This window comes from Nicotiana attenuata, chromosome 2, assembly GCF_001879085.1.
Source record: "Nicotiana attenuata strain UT chromosome 2, NIATTr2, whole genome shotgun sequence".
Lineage (NCBI taxonomy): Eukaryota > Viridiplantae > Streptophyta > Magnoliopsida > Solanales > Solanaceae > Nicotiana > Nicotiana attenuata.
Window position 1 is genome coordinate 54,785,833 of NC_031990.1, and position 6,043 is coordinate 54,791,875.

Genomic DNA, 6,043 nt, shown 5'->3' on the forward strand with positions numbered 1-6,043 from the left:
AATAGGAGGATCTTTGAACGTAAAGTTTGAATAAAGGAAAGTTAGGGTACTTATAGCTTGCTGGTGAAGGTTCAAAACCCATAGTGGCTGTAACGACCCGGCCGGTCGTTTTTAGAATTTACACCCTTGTCCCCTATTAACTACTTTCCCCAAGTTTATTTCTGCTATTTTGATTTGCCGGGACGTTCGGTTTTGTGTTTCGGAGAGTTTTGGGACACTTAATCCCCAAATGAGAGCTTAAGTCTTTGAAATTTGACCATCGTCAGAACAATGTGAAGACGGAATGGAAATCCGATGGTTCCGTTAGCTCCGTTGGGTGATTTCGGGCTTAGGGGCGTGTTCGGATTATGTTTTGGAGGTCCGTAGCTAATTTAGGCTTGAAATGCCGGAAGTTAAATTTTTGAAGTTTCCGGTTCGATAGTGAGATTTTGATCCGAGGGTCGGAATGGAATTCCGAAAGTTGGAGTAGATCCGTAGTGTTTAACGTGACATGTGTGCAAAATTTCAGGTCATTCGGACGAGGTTTGATAGACTTTTTGATCGAAAGTATGTTTTTAGAGCTTTTGGAATTCTTAAGCTTGAATCCAATGTAAATTTGGTGTTTTGATGTTGTTTTGGGGGTTCCGAGGGTTGGAACAAGTTTAAATGAGGTTATGGGATATGTTGGTATGTTTAGTTGAGGTCCCGGGGGCCTCGGGTGAGTTTCGGGTGGTCAATCAAACCATTTCATGAAGTTTGGAGTTGCAGAAATCTGCTGCTCAGTGTTGCAGACTTTTGACCTTCGCGTTCGCGGGAGGGGAGACGCAATCGCGAAGGGTTAGCTAGAGAAGGCCGAGATTTTGGCCTTCGTATTCGCGAGGAAGTCTCCACGTTTGCGAAGGGCTGGACGTCTGTGCATCGCGTTCGCGGGAAGGGTAGCGAGTTCGATAGAAGAAAATGGTCAGCTGGGTTTTAGGTCCAGTTGTTCATTGCGTTCGCGAGAGTGGTAGTGCATTCGTGAAGAGTTAGTCTATTGAACCATCGCGTTTGCGATCAACATGTCGCGTTCGTGTAAGAGGATTTTTGGTCAAAGTCATTTTGTGCTTCGCGAACATGAGGCTTTGAGCGCGTTCGTGAAGAAGGATTTTAATGCCTGGGCAGAATGATTTAACGGTAGATTCCGCGATTTCTAGCCTAGGTTCCTCCATTTTTAGGCGATTTTGAAGCTTTTTGAAGAGGGTTGAAGAGGGATTCAAGGGGAATCACTTGGAGGTAACATTTTTTTGACTTCATAACTCGTTTTTATGTGATTAAAGACCTAATTAGTGGTGGAAAACATGGGGGGAAAATGGGTAATTAGGGATTGAGTTTAAGAGACCTAAAAAGGGGTATTTGAGGGGTTAATTGAACTCCAATTTCAGTGTTCTTGTTATGCATAGACTCGTGAGAGTATGAGGGTTCCGAAAATGTAAATTTATCCGATTTCGAGACGTGAGCCTGAGGGGCATTTTGGTCATTTTACCTAATTCCGCGTATTAGCTTAGACTTTAATTGTAGAATCAGTTACTTGAAGTGTTATTTATATTATGAAATTTAATTGAATAGATTTGGGCCATTGGAGTCGGATACTTGTGGCAAGAACATGGTTTCGGGTTGCCATTTGAGCCGGTTCAAGGTAAGTGGCTTGTCTAACCTTGTGTGGGGGACTTTCCCCTTAGGATTGATATTGTGATAATTGAAATGCCTCGTACGTGAGGTGAAGAGCGCGTACTTGTGCTAATTGTTGGAAATCCGGTTTTTCATTAAAAAATAGCCTTGAATTGTGTTCTTCCTTTTCTTGCTTACACTGTTTGGAAACTAAGCATGTTGTTAGCCTAGAGAAGCATGTCTACTTGACTAAATTGCTCTATTTGCCTTAACTGCCTTATTTGTATTACGTGAAACATGCTAGGTTAGAATTACCTGCTTCCCTTTGATATGGAATTGATTGGATTGATTTCTTGTTGCTGTTGTGTATTTACTTTAGGACTACGGGACGGTATCCCGGGAGCTCCCCTGTATGTTTACTTTGGGACAACGTAATTGCATTCCGGGAGATCCCCCCGCACTTTTACATTGGAACTACGGGATTGCACCCGGTAGATTCCCACGCATTTACGAGTTGGACTACGGGACTGCACCTGGGAGATCCACTGGATATGATATTTATATTTGGGGACTACAGGACGGTATCCTAGGAGATCCCCGGTTGTTATCTTGGAGCTGAGTTGTATTCTCTTACTGTGTTTTACTTGCCTCTGTAATAGTTGGTGTTGTCCTTCATATCTTGTGTTACTTATTTACATTGTCTATTTCACATTGTTAAACCGTATATCTTATTTAACCTCAGTAGGGCCCTGACCTTCCTCGTCACTACCCAACCGAGTTTAGGCTTGGCACTTACTGAGTATCGTTGTGGTGTACTCATGCCCTTCCTGCATGTTTTTCATATGCAGATCCAGGTACTTCGACTCAGTCCTACCACCCCTGAGGCGAGGCGACTGCTATAGCGACTTCGAGGTATATCTGCCGCGTCCGCAAACCGAGGAGTCTCTTTCTATTCTTGCTGTTTAGTACTAGCCCTTCTGTATTTCAGTTCTTGTTAGACATTCTGGAGTTAGAGCTATGCGGTACTTCTTAGCTTGTGATTCATGGGTTTCCGGGTCTTGGATTTATGTTTTGGTTTTTAGAATTAAATATGGTGTATGGCGAGCGGCACATTTAAACGCTGTATATTCCTTTATTTCTGTTTTAAATTGTTTTACTTCCGTAAAATTTTGGTTTTCTTCCGCAATTTAGGCTTACCTAGTCGTAGAGACTAGGTGCCGTCACGATGGTTCACGGAGGGCGAACCGAGGTCGTGACAAGTTGGTATCAGAGCTCTAGGTTCATAGCAGTCTTGAATCACAAGTCGGTTTATTAGAGTCTCGCTGATCGGTACGGAGACGTCTGTACTTATCTATGAGAGGCTGTGTAACTGTTAGGAAAATTATATTTCGTTTGATTTCCTTGTCGTGCGGATTTTTGATATCACAATTCTAAATTTTTGCCTCTATTCTCTAACAGATGGTGAGGACACGTGTTACTCAAGACGACCAGGCACCCGCGCCCCCTACTAGAGCCGTCAGAGGTCGAGGCCGGGGTAGAGGCCGAGAATGCGCTCGTGGTGCAGCCAGAGCACCCGGGCGAGCTGCCGTCGAGGTACCACCAACAGTACCAGCCGGAGTCCAGACACCTGATACTTCTGCCACTACTACTCCAGCACTTCAGGAGACCTTAGCACAGTTCATGACTATGTACACCACTCTAGCTCAGGCAGGGTTGCTTTCCCTCGCTGCAGCTATATCCCAGGCCGGGGGAGGAGCACAGACTCCCGCCGCCCACACTTCTGAGCACCGAGTGCATATTGATCAGGTCCCAGAGGCTATTCGTGTACAGCCGGTGGCTCAGCTCAGCCCGAGGAGAGGGCAGTAGCTTTAGAGGAGGACCAGAAGAGGCTTGAGAGGTTCAAGAAGTATCAGCCTCCGACTTTTAGCGGACTAGCCTCAGAGGATGCCCTTAGATTTCTTGAGGAGTGCTATCGTATCCTTCGTACTATGGGCATATCAGGATCGAGCGGGGTTTCCTTCACTACTTTACAGCTTCGAGGAGCCGCCTATCAGTGGTGGTGTGCTTATGAGTTAGACAGTCCAGATGAGGCAGCCTCCCTGACTTGGGCTCAGTTTTCGAATATGTTCATGAGAGTGTATGTTCCCCAGAGTCTTAGGGATGCCTGGCGCGCGGAGTTTGAGCATTTGCGCCAGGGTACCATGACTGTCTCAGAGTATGCTATCTGTTACACTGACTTTGCTAGACATGCACCAGCTTTGGTTTCTACGATTTGCGAGAAGGTTCGCCGGTTCATTGAGGGGCTTATTCCCAGCATTAGATGTAGCATGGCTCGTGAGTTAGAGATAGATATATCTTATCAGCAGGTGGTGAGCATTGCGAGGAGGATTGAGGGTATGCATGCTAGGGACAGAGAGGAGAGGGAGGCCAAGAGGTCTCGAGAGTCGGGCCATTATTCTGGTGCCCGTGCCCCAGCTGCAGGTCGTCATGGTAGGGGTCACATGGGTCGCCCTGTTCATTCAGCTCTTCCAGCAACCAGTGGTATTCCAGCTCCACCTAGGCCTCAGGAGCCTTATTATGCACCTCCAGTATCTAGTGCGCCTCCTGCACGGGGTGCTTCCAGTGGTTAGTCTAGCAGACCTAGCCCGAGCTAGTCACAGCCGCCACGTCCTCCCAGAGCTTGTTTTGAGTGTGGTGACACACGCCATATGCTTAGGGATTGCCCCAGACTTAGGAGGGGTGCACCTCTGCAGACTCCTCAGCCACAACATGCCCCGCAGAGCTCTCAGGCTATGGTCCCAGCACCAGTTGCTACTCCACTGGCCCAGCCAGCCAGAGGTGGAGGTCGGGGAGGTAGAGGTCTCCCTCAAGGGGTAGGCCAGGCCAGATACTGTGCTCTTCCAGCCCGTACTGAGGTTTTCGCCTCTGATTCTGTCATCACAGGTACTATCTTGGTCTGTCATAGAGATGCATCGGTTTTATTCGATCCAGTCTCCACTTATTCTTGTGTGTCTTCTTATTTTGCTCCGCATTTGGGTGTACCTCGGGATTCTTTGAGTTCCCCAGTTTATGTTTCTACTCCTGTGGGAGATTCTCTTGTTGTGGACCGCATTTATCGGTCATGTTTGGTTGTTCTTGGTGGTTTTGAGACTAGAGCCAATTTATTATTGCTCAGCATGGTTGATTTTGATATCATCTTGGGCATAGACTGGTTGTTTCCCCATTATGCTATTCTTGATTGTCACGCCAAAACCGTGACACTGGCTATGCCAGGTGTACCGCGTGTTGAGTGGAGGGGTGCTTTAGGTTACACTCCCAGTAGAGTTATTTCTTTCCTTAAGGCTCAGCGTATGGTTGCGAAAGGTTGTGATGCGTACTTAACTTATGTGAGAGATGTCAGTATGGATACTCTTTCTATTGATTCAGTCCCAGTAGTACGGGATTTCCCTGACGTGATTCCAGCGAATCTTACGGGCATGCCACCCGATAGAGATATTGATTTTGGCATTGATCTATTGCCGGGCACCCAGCCCATTACTATCCCTCTATACCGTATGGCTCCTCCTGAATTGAAGGAGTTGAAGGAGCAGTTGCAGGAATTACTTGATAAGGGTTTCATTCGGCCCAGTGTATCGCCTTGGGGTGCTCCTGTATTATTTGTGAAGAAGAAGGATGGTTCTATGCGTATGTGTATTGATTATCACCAGTTGAATAAGGTGACAGTGAAGAACCATTATCCTTTGCCCCGTATTGATGACCTGTTTGACCAGTTACAAGGTGCTTGTGTATTTTCTAAGATTGACTTGCGTTCAGTCTATCATCAGTTGAAGATTCGGGAGCCAGATATCCCGAAGACTGCCTTCAGGACTCGGTATGGTCATTATGAGTTCCTTGTCATGTCATTTGGGCTGACTAATGCCCCAGCAGCCTTCATGCATCTGATGCACAGTGTTTTCCGGCCATATCTGGATTCATTCGTGATTGTTTTTATTGATGGCATTCTGGTATATTCTCGGAGTCGGGAAGATCATGAGCAGCACCTGAGGACATTGCTCCGGACCTTGAGAGAGTCAAAGCTGTATGCTAAGTTCTCAAAATGTGAGTTTTGGTTGGATTCCGTGGCGTTCTTGGGTCATGTGGTCTCGAGAGAGGGTATTCAGGTAGATCCGAAGAAAGTGGAGGCCGTGCAGAGTTGGCCCAGACCATCCTCAGCTACAGAGATCCGTAGTTTTCTTGGCTTGGCAGGTTAGTACCGTCGATTTGTTCAGGGGTTTTCATTTATTGCACCACCTATGACCAGACTGACCCAGAAGGGTGCTCCGTTTTAGTGGACGGAAGAGTGCAAGGAGAGCTTTCAGAAGCTCAAGACAGCCCTGACTACAGCCCCAGTTTTGATATTGCCTATTGGTTCGGGGTC